The sequence below is a fragment of the Cupressus sempervirens genome, chromosome 1 (assembly GCF_028749045.1).
Source record: "Cupressus sempervirens isolate cs-2001-9-10 chromosome 1, ASM2874904v1, whole genome shotgun sequence".
Taxonomy (NCBI): domain Eukaryota; kingdom Viridiplantae; phylum Streptophyta; class Pinopsida; order Cupressales; family Cupressaceae; genus Cupressus; species Cupressus sempervirens.
Window position 1 is genome coordinate 9892779 of NC_143118.1, and position 17324 is coordinate 9910102.

Genomic DNA, 17324 nt, shown 5'->3' on the forward strand with positions numbered 1-17324 from the left:
TTGCAAATTGACACACTTGAAGTAATTTCAGTGAACAACATAGTGGTACAATCCATTCAATCTAGGCAATCATGGATCTCAAGTTATAATATCACGAACAAGGGTTCCAACAAATTTCCAAATGCTGACATCAGTAAAAAGATAGAAATTCCATTTGGAATCGTGTTTGAAAATTGATCAAATGGATTCGTAATGAACTAAAACTTGAAACATATCAAGTCTCTGATGTCTATAATGCAAAACAATAGGAATTTTAACATTTGGGTCAACTGGGTCAAAATTATAGATCGCCAAATAGGGCTTCCTAGAATTATGTGCAACTACACAAATACATAGAACAATAAATGACCAAATTTGAGGGAGTCAAAACCTAGTCAAATAGACTCAAAATGACTCAAAATATGAAACATAGGTTCTCAAGTGTAGACACTAGATACTCCCAAAGTGATAGGTCATGACGTATTTCTGGGTTCGAGATATTTAGGTGCAAACACAACCTCCTATCGTTGTTTGACACTTGGGGTAAAATGCAGATTTGACAAGTGCTCAAAACAAGACTTCACAAAATGGCTCAGAATCTCAATTTAACTTCATGGAACACTTAGACATGCTAAATGGAAGGTGCTAGAAGCATTGAACACCTCTATGGTCTCAAAGGTACAGCCAGGTACAATCTCATTTATGGATGCACATAAGACTCAATTTTCTCAAAAATTCACAATATGCGACTCAAAATTAACCATGTAATTTTTAGTCTCAATAGTGGCTCTGTCTGGGGATGCATGCCCCTTGTAGGCATGACAAGATTTTAGATCTTTGGGAGAAGTAGACCACACACCTAACTACAAAAATGTTATTGAAAATAGGAAACAACTACACTACTATGTACAAATGATGGCCCCGGGCCACCGAAAAGTTTTCAAAGCTCCTTACCTCTATCATACACCTGATTTTCATTTACATTCTCCTAATGCAAACTAAAACTCTCACTCTCCTTTGTCTCACCCAACACATCAACACTTTCAATTAGCTCATTAGGCAAAACAAAACTATTATCATTACTTCCATAGTGCTTATAAAAATCAGACATACTTTCTTCACCTTGTTTAGTATGAAAAAATGAATCAGCATGATCGTAACACTTGACATCAAATTGAAATTGATCACTACTATCTGACCCATGGATTCCTTCAACTAAAAACATAAAATCTTGGTATTCAACTTCATTCAACGAGTTACATGGATAAGATTGTAACTCACCTTGTGCATCCATATATGAAGAGTATGAAAAATCTAATTTCTCCTCATTTGCAACATCAGTACTTCATAAATCAAACTAAATGGACACTACATTTTCTTCATGTTCCAATAAATGATTAGACATCAAATCACAAGAATCATTATGAAGTTTCCTTCTAACAATATGCTGAACGGTATCAAATTTTCCCTCAAATAACTCACTAGGATAAACTAATTCATTACTATTTCTTTCCTTGCCATATGAGCAATCTGAATGTATCTCGACCTCATGAAAATAAAAAGACAATGAACCAGCAACAGACCCTATCTCTACATTTTCATCCTCAACATAGAAGTTGTTATGTGCATTGATGTACGGATTACCATCACATACACCTCCCAAACTTGACAGAGCATATTCTGAAACTATATCTTCTTCAACATCAAATTTAGGGGAAATCACTTCACCATATGGAAATGAAAAATGTGGCAAAGAAAAATCATCCTTGGATAGATTAGCATACCTTTCAAAATTGTGAGCCAAAAAATTAGAAATCTCATCAACACTTAACAAGATTTCATCCCTAGTTTCTTCTCCTTGGCTATGATTATCATCCGGATGGCTTGGCACATTTGCAACAGTAGACTTATTAGTAATACATTGTGAAAAATCAGAATTCTAATCATACCATAGATCTCCTTCCTTCAACAATACCTCAACAACTGGCATCTTAACACAATCACATTCATGACTAGAAGAAAAAATATTACTGCTGTTACACTTTTCCTCTTCTTTATGCTCATCATTATAAAAAAATGAATCCACATTATGCATGTCATCACACTGCTGATTAATATCCTATAATTCCTAAAATTGAGACTCTTCATCTTTAACATCATTTTCAATGGACTTATTGCACTTGTTAACATTAAACTCATTAGCCTTCAAATCACTTTCAACCTCCATGATAAAATCTTGGATTTCATAAATCTTATCTAATCTTATCTTGGCTGGCCAATCAACCAAATTTGGCATAAAAATTTCTAAGAGTATCACTAGCCATGAAGATTTCTCTAGTCTATAGGACTCATCAAGATTCATGACTACAGATTTAAACTTCATGTAAGTTTGGAATCCATCAAGACCCTTAACATCACCAATTTTACTTCTTAATGTTAATACAATCTTATTATGAATTTCTCTTTTCAACCTAGCAATATTTGCACGAACCTTTTCATGAGTTAGCACATCATATTGAGATCTAGACTCAGAATCTATCTCTTGAGATTTTAAACTTCTACCTCTATTTCTTAGTGCTAAAACCACTAGACGGAGCCAACCATGTTTACCATTCAACTTTCATGAATGAAAAAGACATGGAAATTGTAAATACCTTTATGTGTTGCTGTTTGAAGCCTCAGATCTACTGATTGGCTCGGTGCTAATCTCAATTTCTCACACCACTGATCGAATCCTTTGTAGAGTCGCCATCTCCTTGAGGAGAACTAAATGAAATCATAGTTGTGATTCGTTTCTTATCATTTCAAATTCTTATGACAGAAGATTAAATAGCACTTCAAAACTTATTGGTCAGAAATTCATATACTCTCTCTTCTTGTTTTAAAATTCAACACAACTTTTAGATCTGCCTATTTCAACTGAAAAATCTTGAAAATAATTATATAATCGATCTACACTGGTACATAGATCCTTTAGAGAGTCGCCACTCACGATTGTGAGAAATATTTAACACATGATTCACACACGACAGATCTAAAATGGATTTTCAATTTGTAGAATTTGCAAAACTTCAAAAACTTAGAAGAGAGAAACCATTTTTCAAAATTTTTGACTCTGAATTGACAACAATACTTTGAAAGTCAAACTGACTGAATTGAGTGAACATAAAACTTAGTACCAACATGATCTGTACTCAATCCTTCAAATATAGTGCTATCCTGAAAAAAAACAATACTGGGGTACATAACATTTGAATAAGAAAACTAGAAAACACATCAATTAACTTACTACTATAACTTTTCCATGCACATCTTCCTGCTATATTGAATCTCTTCTTAAATTCTCAAGGTTTGTCTACTATTCATATTCAATACACACTAGAGACTCCTTTCCTTTCAACAAAATGGATTGCCATCTTATTTCCCCAGCGGAGTTGCCATTTTGTTGGTGTTTGAAAATGCTGGAGGGTTTTCAATTACCCCAATGAGAACATGAGGCATCTAGGGGTAGCTAACTCCCATCTTCAATACATCATTTCAGACACCAGGCCAACTATAAGGCTAGACCCTTCTTCTACTTTAGGTTCTGCAAGACCTAGGCGCGTGGACCTCAAATTCAATCAATATCATACCAGTGCAAAACATATCCCTGAATCTATTTACTATAGATAAAAACCCCTTATATCTCCTAATAACTCATGAAATGACATTGATCTACAATAGCTAAATGCAGATCTATGAATCTCAAAAGCTGAGTGAGGATATTACATTTAGGTCCTTCAACATGAAAGGGAAAAACACTTTTGATTAATAATGTTGAATTCAACAAACCCCTAATATGTAGCAATAAGACCTAATGATCTTGTAACTAATCAATGCCTTAACCATTGGGAAAATCCATGAATCAAAAACATACATATGGATATCTGAGACATATTTGTATCTTCAGATATTTGATCTATCTATTCAACTTGTAAATAGACATCAATGTTCAGTCTAAACCTCATTCTTACATGATATTCCCATCAACAAACTTGCAACCCTATTGATTTCCCTGAAGCATTTAAATAACCCCTTGAGTTATAGGTGTTTACACTAATTTAGTAGGCAAGTAAACACTTAGCTTAATGAAACAAAAGCATTAAGATTAACTAAATTAACATAAACCTCAAGATAGACAAAGAGAAGCCCTCAAATGAGAATATGAACCATTAAGGGGCTCTCTCAATGAGATTTTTCTCTTGATTTATAGATGTGTCTAATTTGGATATAGATTTAGGATGTGTGCTCAAGGTACTCAAACTAGCTTCAATGGATTCTTGGAATTTGGATGTGGATGGATGGATTTTTGATGTAAACAATTGATCTCAAAAATGGCATTATGACTTTACTTCATGATCAAAATGGCATTACTTTGTTACTATGGGTGATTTTGTTAAAATGGCTTGGGAGAGGATTCCTTAAATAGGAAAAGGGCTTGAGGGATCAAGGGCTAGGATGCAAGGATGGGGGAAAGCTTATGGAAGGTTTAGATTGAATGAGAGGAGAGCACATAGATTGTGCTTCCTTACAGCCAGTCAGAGAGTGACACATGTCACAGGGTCATTGGTTAGAGCAAGAGGGGTTGAGGGGTCAACAAAGGAGGCTCAAAGCTCATAAAGACACTCATAATGGCTTGTAAGAGCAATGAATGGTCTTGTAAGAGTCATTTATGGCTTTGTGGGCTTCATAAAGTTTTATGGTTGGGATATTTGTGAGAGAGTTGAGATATTTTGACTTGGATTGGATTAAGAAAGTCTTAAGCTTGACTTAGGAATGTGCAAATGATTAAGGCTTGGATTAGGCTTGGGTTAAGATTAGATTAGGCTTGTTAGAGATGGGAAAGTGGATGGCATTTAATGAGGCTGCGTGAAGGAGGAGATATTTGTTGGCTTTGGTTTGGGTTAGCAAGTCTTAACCCATGTTTAGGGAATGTGACAAGGTTAGGGGGGCATTAGGATTAGGGTCAAAGATAAGGATTGACATCTTCTAGAAAAGTCTAGGCTTTGGATGAGGATGAAGACTTTCTAGAAGAGTCTAGAACTTCCTAGGATGAGGATAAATAAGGTTTTTAGGAAATAAATAAAGTTTTATTTATTTGAAGGGTTTGGGTTGAGGAGATATTTATTAAAATATTTTTAATAAACATGAGGATTAATATTTAATCTTAATTAAATATTTTGAGTTGGGATTAGGGGTAGGAAATGATGGGATTAGCCTTTAATCAAAATTAAAGAAGGATTAGAAGATTTTGGAAGAGGTTAGTGGTCTTAAAGAAATTGGCCAAGTTTTGGGCAAAAAATAAATAAATAATTTATTTTGGGATTTTTGGTCAATTTATTAATTAAATAATTAAAAAATAAGGAAATAATTTTTAAATACGATTTAAACATTTTTGGGAGGGATTCCTTAATTAAATATTTTTAATTAAGATAAAGGGATTTAATGGCATAAAAATAAATCAATTAATTAATAAATGATGATGTCATTAGGGACTTTTTCATAAAATAAAAATAGTTTATTTTCTAAAGGATTTTTTAGGTGTCTATATTTTTCCCCTCTTTGACATAGTGTTGAAACAACACTATTTCAAAGAAGTTTAGATATAAACGACATGGAGATGACTTTATGGAGCAACACAGTTTCCCTAGTCTCGAGTAGAAGAGAGAGAATGGACTGCATGATGCCTCCTCAAGAAGGCGGCGAGGAGAGAAAATGAGGGTTGACGGTTTCTTGAAAAATACTAGAATTCGAGATGAGCAAGGAGACTCAGATTGGCAAAGAGAAGGGCCTGAATTAGCTCAAACTCTCACTACGGGAGAATGAGAAAGGGAGAATCAAAGGCACAAGAGTAAATAAGCTTAAGACTTCAAGGGAGATGGAGGATGAAGGAGCAGAGTACCATAAAAAGGAATCCATGATAAGGGAAGGGATGATGGGATGAGATAAAGCTAAGGAACCAAGATTTTAAAGAGTCAGATTGATGGATGATGGGTGTCAAAGATCCCTAGGACTAGGATTGTGGATCTCGAAAGATGAGGCTTGGTGGATTGAGTTGATGGGTGGATCCTAAGACTAATATTATGGATCCCTAAAGCTAAGAGTGATGATTGATTCTGAGAGATACGGTTGCACAAGCTGGGGTAGGAGAGACAGATGCTAGATATGGATGGGGGATAATGGAGATGAAGGGAATCAATTGAAGCTTTTTGAGCGGGGGGATACTTCAAAGAGAAGTACCACCATGTAGTTGAGCACTAGATTTGATATAGGACTATTGGTTAATTGCCAAGGTTACCAAGAACATCAAGGCCGTGTCACCAACCATCTAGAGGACTGATGAACTAACTCGAAACAAACACACAAAGATTGCCCGAGCATCACACATGAAACCTGGAGGAAATAGCATGGAACTGACACTGGGTAACCCACAAGAAAAAAAGAAACATATGAAAGACTTGATCAAAATCATACACTCAGAGTGCCCCATTCGCACCATACCATGATATGGAAGATTGTGGCAACCTTGAGGAGGGAACAAAAAGATTTCTTGGAAAAGATATGTTAAAACCCAAAAGGGAAGATTCCAGATCAAAAGAAAGCAAAAATTCAAAAGAGAACCGTTTTCCAATGAGATGGGTAGGATGAGGTACTAATGGACCAAGATCAGACATGAGGAAAGCTATATCCTGCAAGGATCTATTGGAGAGCACCTAAGCTAGTGGATTTAGATGAGTGATGCACTTGGCAAGTTGAACTGAGAAAGATAACACTTTGATGACAAGAGATCTAGCTAAAGGATGCATTGGAATAGCTAACCAAGATTTGTGCGATGTGTGCAAGATGCTGATCAAGAATGAACTGACATGAAAGATGGATAGATACAATGGTACTAAGCTAAAGAGGATGTACAAGTTGACAGACCAAGATATGTTACAAATGTACAAGTTTGTTCATGTTTTGGGTTTGTGAGATGGAAATGTTTTAGAGTGTGTTGGATGTTTGCAATGTGTGATAGATGGCTAGTTGGATAATTTGAGGGTTTTGTGAAAAGCTTAAGTGAAGTAGGATTTATGTGTGTACGTGATAGGGTACAAACTAGGATACAAGATTATTTACAAGCTAGAATATGGTACAAGCGAGAATATAAACAAGGATAATTACAAGAGGGGGACACAAGATGGCATATAATACAAGTTTGGAATATGGTACAAGCTGTGGACAAGATTTGGATATACAAGGTATGATACAAGGGATGATACAAGCTTTGGTACAAGATTTACAAGTTGAGGTATAAGATTTACAACCTATATAGGAGGTATTTACAAGCTTCATTAGATTTTGGATATTTGGTTGGAACACCAAGGGAACAAACAAGTGTTTTATTGGATGGTGAGTGGATGGATGAGGGATAAGATAGTGATAGATAATAGATTAGTCTTATTACACAAGGCACCTGAAATACTATTTTTTTGTATTTTTCAAAAGCTGGGTATACCAAGGATCTTCAAGCATAGAACTTCTTGAGATGAATGATGTTAGTAGGATTCAAGAGTTCTCCTTCTAGTGTAGATAATTGATAGGCTCCAGAGCCAAAGGAGGTAGTGACAACATAAGGATAGGGCCATGTAGGTTCAAACTTGCCTTTCTTTTCTCGATCAGCTTGGACTTTCATATTTTCTTTGATGACCATGTTGCCCGGCTAAAAGTGTCGGGGAAGCACCTTCTTATTGAAGTTCCTTTTGAGATGAGATTGATAGACTGTGAGGTGATCATAGGTGTGTTGTCTCTTCTCGTCTAGGAGATCTAGTTGGGTGAGCTGAGCTACTCTGTATTCTTCATCTAATATTTTCCCTCGCAAAGATATGCCCAAGGTGGGAAGTTCAACCTCTATGGGTAGTACCGCTTTGGCACCATAGACTAGGGAGTATGGAGTTGTTCCTGTGGATGTAAAAAAGGAGGTTCGATAGGCCGATAGGGCTGAATTTATTTGTAGGTGCCAATTGCAGCCGGAATCATTGACAACTTTCTTTAGGATTTTGAGGAGGGTTTTGTTAGTTGCCTCTGCCTGGTCATTACCTTGTGGGAAATATGGGCTAGAAAAGTAGTGATGGATGTGGAGGGAAGTGCATAATCCTTCCATGTTGAGATTTTCAAAGTTATCTGCGTGGTCGATGAAGATGGTGGATGGGAAGCCGAAGCGGCAAACAATGTGGTACAAGATGAACTTGGAGACCTGAACTCCTGAAGCTGAGACTAGGGGGACTACTTCCACCTATTTAGTGAAATAGTCTATAGTTGTTATTATCCATTTATGTCTATCAGATGAGAGAGGTGTGATAGTTCCAACTAGATCAAGGCCCCAACATGCAAAGGGCCAAGGTGGTGCAATAGGCTATAGATCTTGTGCTGGAGCATGCACAAGATTTGCATGCTACTGACATGGGAGACATTTTCTGACAAAGTCACAAGAGTCTTCTTCGATGGTAGGCCAATAGTAGCCTGCCCTAAGGATTTTTTGCGCTAGGACAATACCACTCGTGAGGACATCACAAAGTTTGGAGTGTACTTCTTTTAACACCATCGCGACCTTGTTTTGGTCTAAACACCTAGAGAGAGTATCGTGGTAACCCCGACGATATAGGGTATTGGCTATGATGACATAGTGGGATGATTTTCAGATGAGGTTTTCACATTGGGTTCGTGTGAGGTGAGGGGATATGATACCATCTTTAAGGTAAGCATGGATTTCATGGTACCAAGGGGATTGGGAACCAACCAAGATGCAAACACGATTTGAATCCTCATTCGCATAGGCGGGTGTGAGGAGCTGCTTGACTAAAAACTCATACTGCGTAGCTGCTTGGAGAATTTCCAAGAGTGAGCCGATAGTAGCCATTTCATCCGCTGCTTTTTTCTGCATTCGAGGCACTAGTGTAAATTGAAGCTTTGTAAAATGTTGGGTTAGTTGATCAACTAGCTCCTTGTAGGGTAATAGCTTTTCATCTTTGGTTTGATATTCATTTAGGACTTGCTTGATGATGAGCTGAGAATTGCCAAAGATTTGTAACTCAGTGATGTTCCATTCTGTGACTATCTTTAATCCTACTATGAGAGCCTCATATTCAGCTATATTGTTGGTGCTAGGAAATTGTAGCTTAAAAGCTTTTGGAATGTAATCTCCTTGAGGTGTGACCAACAATATTCCTGCCCCTGATCCATGAGATGTGTATGAGCTATCAAAATAAAGTGTCTATAGGGGTTGTTCTTCAATTAGACAGATATGCTCATCTGGAAATTTTGTGATCAAAGGATATGCATCTACTAGAGGTGCATCAGCTAGGTGATCTGCTATAGCTTTCCCTTTGATTGCCTTTCTATCCACATATTGGATGTCAAATTCGCTAAGGAGCATAACCCATTTGGCCAAACGACCTGTAAGTGCTATTCTAGAGAGCATATACTTGAGAGGATCAATTTTGGATACTAGCTAGATGGTATGACTTAGCATGTAGTGGCGAAGCTTTTGAGTTGAGAAAACAACTACCAAACAAGCTTTTTCCATAAGAGTGTAATTGAGTTCATAACCAACTAGGGTTATACTGATATAGTAGATGGCTCTTTCTCTATCGTAGTCATCGTGCTGTGCTAGAAGTGCCTCGAGAGCAGTAGGCATTGCTGATATGTACAAGATCAAGGGACAACCAAGAACTAGTGGAACCAAGATAGGGGGATTGGTGAGATACTGCTTGAGATGATTGAAGCTGCATTGACATAAAGGATCTCACTTGAAGTTTTCATCCTTCTTCAGTAAATGTGCAAATAGTGTACACTTATCTGGAAGCTGGGAGATGAAGCGCCGGACGGATTGAAGCTTTCCCTGAAGAGTGCAAATCTATCACAATTTCTAGAGAGGAGGCATGTCTAAGATAGCTTTGATCTTCTTGGGGTCGATGTCTATACCTCGTTTAGAAACTATAAAGCCTAGAAGCTTGCTAGATGTGACCCCAAAGACACACTTCTTGGGATTCAGCATGAGATGATATTTGGCTAGCCTATCAAAGAATTTCTCCAAGATATCATCCACATAATCCTCCATAATACTATGGATAAGATCATGGAAAATGGTTTTCATAGCTCTTTGATAGGTAGCCCCAGCATTCTTTAGGCCAAAAGGCATCATGTTGTAGCAAAAGGTTCCCCAAGGGGTAGTGAATGTTGTCTTATGCTGATCTTTTGCTGCAATCTTGATTTGATTATACCTAGAAAATCCATCCATGAGGGACAAAATTTCATGTCCATCTGTAAGGTCTACAATCATATCTATGTTGGGTAAGGGAAAATCATCTTTTGGACAAGCTTTGTTAAGATCTCTGAAATCAGTGCAGATTCTGATATCACCGGAAGGCTTAGTGACGGGGACCATGTTGGAGATCCACTCTGAGTAGTCGATGGGTCAGATAACCTTAGTAGCTAACATTCTTTCGAATTCAGCTTTGACCAGTAATGCCACTTTGGGGTGCATTTTTCTAAGCTTTTGTTTGATGGGCTTGATCTTTGGATCAACTGCAAGATGATGAACTACAAGCTTTGGATCAAGTCCTAGCATGTCCTGATATGACCATGCAAATTGGCCAATGTTCTCTCTTAAGACCTCAAAGAGGAGGTCAGCTTGGTCTTGTGATAGGGATGCAACAATGTGAACAAGTCTGGGGATCTCTGAAGAACCGATGTTGACTTCTCTAGTATCCTCAATTAGAATAGAAGACACCTTTGGTCGATTATCTTGAGGAGGTAATGCTAAATCCTCATGTTCTACTTGTGACTCTATATTTTCCTATTGAGGGGCTCTCTTCGCTACCTTAGCTAGTCTTGGATTCACCTTAGTTCCAGTTTTGGGTATATCAAACTAGGTTGGGGATTTTCTCCAAAATACCCCTTGGGATCTAGCTTATAGATATAGGAAGAATTTGGCTTTGTTTTCTTGTGAGGAGTTTTGACTCCCATGAATCTTAGAAGCACTTCCTCTGATGTGAACTTACCAATGTGTATGATGCTTGGTTGGTCCCAATCTATGAGTTCAGGGTGAGCGAGTGGTAGATCGATGAAATGGATGGAAAGTTCTTGGAGAACAGAGTCTCCCAGGAAGATTTGGTCTAGGATATCGTCGTAGGCTCTCTTTTCAACTTCCTCCGAAATGTCTTTGATTTCTACAAAGTCATGGTGGATGTTCAAAAAAGCATGACCATCTATATTGGTGCCCCCAGTTGTGGTTATGCCATAGCCTAGATTGAACTTCTTTTCCCATTTGTGTGCTTTGATGGGGCATTGCATGCCTCTTTCCTCTGGTCCTAGACCACCACCTTGATAGTTCCATTTTTCAATGATGAGCTTATGTACTTGGGGATACTTCTAGCTGAATTGATCAAGGTGTGCTTGATTTCTTTGAGGTGCATCCTTATGTAACCAATTGTTGATATCTAGAGTGAGCTCCTCATGAAGAGGGATTCTCGGGGATACAAAGGTTGTTGGGCCAAGCTGTGTGTATTGAGGAGGTGAAGTCTCCTTGGCATTATGTTATGTGGGCCATCCATGGGTGTGTGGATCAAGTGTTAATGCACCAACTGCAAATGCATCAGATAGGCTATATTCTCTACAACCTTTGTTGTTGATCTTTATGGTAGATAGGGTGGAGTTGAGGATGGTTTTTGGGTCATTACAGGTGTTGGATGAACTAGCGATGGATTGGCTGATTTCAATGCCAGGGAAATGGTTTGTATATGAGGCTTCAATCGCATTGCAATAAGCAAAGGGTTTTGGATCAGCATGGATGGTCACTTCAGTGGCCTGATGCAAAAATTTGAAGCACTGATGATATGTGGATGGAACAACCTTCATGGCATGAATCCATGGGTGACCAAGGAGGATGTTAAATGGTAGGTTTAGATGAACAACATGTTAAGCTGTCTCTTGGATGACCAACCCAACCTTGATGGGTAGCAAAACTGTGCCCTTTGTGGTTCTCTCCAAGTTGTCATAAGCTTTGATGGTGATAACCTCACTGATGATATCCGCCTAAGTATACCTAGCTTATTTTTATAAATTTTAGCGTACAAATATTCAAGGCTGATCCATTATCTATCATTACTCTTTTTACGACAAAATTGGCTACCATAATGGCTATGTGAAGTGGAAGGGTTTGATCTGTCTTGACCATGAGTATGTCGGTGGGTTTGAATGATAGGGCACATGAGGATGAAAGGTGTCCAACAAGATTACAAAAATAAGTCCCATTGATATCCGAAGGAACATGAGATTCTATGAGAGCACTGTCAAGAAAGTCTTTATACAGAGGACTAGTGTAGAGTAGGTCAAGGATGGAGATCTGAGCTAGCATGTTCCCGAGATTTCCCAAGATGTTGTATTGGGTTTTGGATGGAGCTGATGATACTTTTGGGGTTTATAGTACTAATGGGACTAATGAGGCTACAATGTTCAATTGCGCTCTTCTAGTGGTGACTGCACACTCATTGTTTTGGCCTTGGATATTGATAACATTGACAGAAGGCTCTTTCTTAGATATACAACCTATGAGGCTGCCATAGTCTATGTAGGATGAAGTGTGGTCATTGCTCTTCTCATGCTGTTGGTTTGGCTGGTGGTTGTTGGTGTTGTTGTAGTTGGTTTGGATGGGTGCTTTTCCTAGATTGCTGTTGTTGTGAGGAGGAAAGGCATTTTGATAAATTTGTAAGCCTGCATTGGGCGAGGTTTTGGCACCAACTGTAATTTATTTCTAATCAATGAGGTCTTGCACATAATCTTTTAGTTTCATGCATTTGAGGGTGGTGTGACCTTTTACTCTATGAAATTTGCAATACTCATTGTCTCTATACCATGCAGCTTTGGATTAGCCTGGGTCGATTTGCAGGGTAGGAGGAAATTTGATGAGGTTTTCCTTGGACAATTTCTCAAAAATGACATGCAATGGTTCACCAAGGGGTGTATAGTTTTTAGGTGCAGGTTGGAACTTGGGCTTTGGTCCTGTAGCTACATTGATGGCATTAGCTTGATTGTTAGACCCTTGAAAGTTGGGCTTTGGATTGTGGCTTTGAAAGCTTTGCTGAGTTTGTTGTTGGTTGTTGATAGCTTATTGATTGTTTGGTTGATAAGGTGGGTTGGACTGATTTTGGGAAGGACCAACAATATTCACATGTCTAGTGTCAGTGACGCCATTTGTTGCAATATGCTTGTTTTTGTTCCAATACCTAGACTTGTCATTTGAATGTGTTTGATTTTGGTTGGCTTCCTTGTAAATCTTGACCACACCATCTTCAATGAGTCCTTGCTCAAGGATCATTCCTTTTTCTTTGATATATTTGTAGGTCTGCAAAACGTTCATGGTCATGTGGTGAGCCAAGCTGGGATGGGCATTATCAATAAACATTTTCACCAAATGGCACATTGGCAAGGTGCAAGATATGCAGGTGGTAAGGGTTTTCCATCTTTGCAGATATTCGAGAAGGCTTTCTCCACCTTTTTGCTTAGTGTGAAAAAGATCAACTATTGATAGCTCTATTTCAACAAGATGGGCATATTGGGCTACAAATGCCTCAAACAATTCAGAAAAGTTTTTAATTGTGCCATATGGGATTCTATAAAACCATTCAAGAGCTGGTCTAGCCAAGCTTTTGGGAAAGATGTGCAAGAGGAAGATGTCACTGTATGCCACTTCTTGGCAGTGCATGTAAAATTCTTTAATATGTGTGACAAGGTCTCCTTTTCCTCTGAATTTGTCAAACTTGGGTATCTCAAAGTGTTTGGGAAATGGTGTCATGGTAATGGCTCTGTCAAATGGGTAAGGACACACATTCTCAAACTTGAAGGTTTTTGGATCATTTCCCTCCTAGATGTTCTTCAAAGCTGTCTTCATGGCTTCCCATTCTGAATTAATGGGTAATGGCTGTGGTGCCTCTACTGTAGGAGCACTCTAAGGGAGATATGCACTGAATGGTGCAATTGAATATGGATGGCTTTGAGGTATGGGCTGGTAGGGATTGTACATGGCTTAGGCAACTGAATGGTGGACAATGGGTTGCTGAGGTGGAGGTGGCACATATTGCTACATGTGTTACGAGGCTTGCTATTGATATTGGATTTGAGGTTGGGATTGAGGAACATAAGCTGGTGGTGGGATAAATGGATTGCTTTGTGGAGGTAAGGTATAAGATGGTTGTGAAGCTTGGGGAAAGGATCGAGGAGCTTGTGGAATGTGACTTTGGATTTGAGGAGTCTAACCAATTTATGTGTGATGTGCCCCCATTTGGGAAGGTATCTGCATGGAAAAAGAGGCCAAGTATTTGGTGGTTGGTGGTGGTGGATTTCCTCCTAGAAGTGGCATAGAAAAATAGTTGGTAATAGGAGGTAATGGATTAGTTGGTGGTGGAGGTGGTGGGAATTGAAAGATTGGGAATGGAACTGATGGGGTTTGATAGCTTGGTGGTTGGATTTGAAAGCTTGGTAGAGTGGTGGCAGGAGCTTGGGTCACTTGAGAGCTTGGAAGAACATTGGTAGTAGCTTGTGGATTTGTGGCTGATGGCACTAAGCTCCAAGGATGGAATTATGTTTTGAGCTGAGGTAAACAACATGGGGATGATGAAAGGTTGATTACTTGGCCCCGTGGGTGGCATCCCTGTTGTATATTGTTGAGGTTGGCCAAAGATGCTAGCATTGATTTGGGAGATGGGTGGATTTGGAAGGCTGCGTTGGAGAGCAACAGTAGCAATAGTGAAGGGAATTAATGGTGAGGTGTTTTGGGCAAAGATAGTTTGGAGTGGAGTGGTATGGACCAATGGTGGAGTCATGGTAGCTGGATTGGTTTGCGAAAGGGAGATTTCAAGTTGAGTGGAGGCTGGTATGTTTGTGTTTGTTGGATTATATGGGGTGGGTTGAGGCTCTTCTTTTGGTATATACAAAGGATGACTTGGATCAGAAGAGCCAATGGGTGGTGGCAGTTTCCCAAACAAAGGGTGAGAAGGATCTAATAAGGTAGGAGGTCTTCCAAAATTGAAGGTTCCTACGTTGTCCCTCTGAAAGTTTTCCATGATTGTTTCTTTATTCTTGTCTATAACGGTGTTCACCAATACTGCATTTCCTGGTTGGTTCATGAAAGCTTCAATGTCAGTAGGTGATGGTATAGTGTTCTCTAGGCTGAAGGATGGTTGAGTGCTCAAGGGGAGTGATGTTGATTGATCCAAATGATAGGGCTCCATTGTTTCCTTCTTCTTCTTGGCCAAGTGAGTGACAGGTGGCATGAAAATGTTCCTAGGGATGAGATGCAATAATGATGATGGATGCAAAGGGGTAAGGATTTTCTATGGAAATGATTTCCTAGGATGAGGCAAAGCTATATGAAAAACCTAAGGAGGATTGGGTTGGGATTCTAATCTTAAAAGATATGTTGCCAAAGCATGAAAGGTCTTCTTTCCTATGTGCAAGCTTGGTGGTGATTGTGTCAACTTAAGGATAGACTGATGATCCTTTAGGGAAAACACGATATTGATCACTTGTGGATCTTAACCTTTAGCTCAAGGTGGTGAGGGATGACAAGTGACAAGGCTAGATTACCCTAGAGAAATCTCTGTCAGTGGGATAACCTTGGTGAGGCTGGTGGATTTGCAAGATGGTACGAATGGTAGACTTTTGGCAAGGTGACAAAAATTTTGAAGGCTCGGATATGAACTTTTTGATTGCTGGCTAGATGGTTTGGTTCTAAGGAAAAGAACTAAATGAGATGGATGAGCTAAAATGCTTAAAGGGATAACCTAAAATGGTTGGCTTTCCTACAAAGATGACACTAAAGTGAAGCTTATGTAAGAAGATGTAGAGAAATAAGGGGGCCTAATCATAGAAATCATGCCTAGTTGGTAAGACAAAAGCAAGGTTAACTCCTGGATGCTTGCTAAATCTGATAGTGTGATCTAACTAGGTGTCTTGACAGGTTTCGTCGGCAGCTTTGTCTTCTACTTTGTGGAGTTTGGCAATTCGAGGGCTTGGTGTTACTTCCTTTTCTCTTGGCTGAAATTTCTTGGTATGCATTAGATGGCTTGAGTTTGGCTTTGTGAAACTTCTATTTGGGTTTGGGTTGTTCTGACATAAATTCCTGAATCTTCTTAGCTTTGAGAGATCTTGGTTGTTTTGCTTCAACTTGTTCAATTTCTGAAACAGGCAGTGACTACGCTAAGTGTTCCCTAAGCTAGGATTGAACAAGTTTGGAAAACATTCATTCAACAAGTAAAAGATCAAGCAATAGATAGGAACAACCAGATAGAGGTTTTTGATTCTCAGAATGTGATACTTGCGCCAAGGACTGTGTATGCTTTACAAATGTTTTGATCAGTCACTTCAAACACATTAACATCCTAGATGGTTGTTTGCAAGGCAGACAGTTGGTTTAGCTAGGGAGTCCTCGATATACCCAAGGTATGTGAGGCCCAAATCCATAGATGAAACCAAAACAATGTCACACAGCCAAGAGGAGTGGTAACCCACTTCTCCTCTTTCACTTCTCAAGGGTATAAAGTTCTTTAAGGCTTAGCTCGAGTGACAGAATTTTGATCCCAAGAGAGGTGTCTTTGGATTCACCTCCTGATCTTTATACTCTACCAAAATGCTGGAGTTGAGGTCATCCCTTGAGGTGATGAAATCCCTGAGTAGGCATCCTAAAAAAAGAAACAAGGTTTTGGATCCTAGTCTTATGCAACCAAGATAGCCTCGAAAGACGACAAGGGGAGAGAAGATTTGGATGACCTTGGGCTAAAAAACACGTTTGTTCTTTTACAAACTGATTCTTATGTGTGCTAATCTAGACTTTGCAGACACTCATGTTTAAGATACAATGTTTATTCCAATTTTGAAGCATCAAAAAAAGTAAAATCGATCAAAGAATGCAAGCAAGAAGAAGAGTTAGGGTCAACAAGAAAATAAACTTGCACACTTAGAGGCCGTCCACGTCAAGTATCGATTGATTTTCTTTAAGGCATTCAAGATTGAGTGTGATTTTGTTTTAAGCCCAAAACAAAGATGTTTGTAAAGCTCATTTTCAAGTTCGTGTCTGGAGGCCCTCCATGCCAAGATTTGTTCAAATTTTTATGCCCAAATGAAGTGTTAGCGAGACTAATGTGCATTCAAGAAATTTTCTATCTTAGAAAAACCAATAAAAACTCAGGTGAGTAGAGTTTGATTTTTGTGGAGCACTTAACACCCTCTTAGGTAGACCCATCCCCATATATGACACTAATATTGCAACC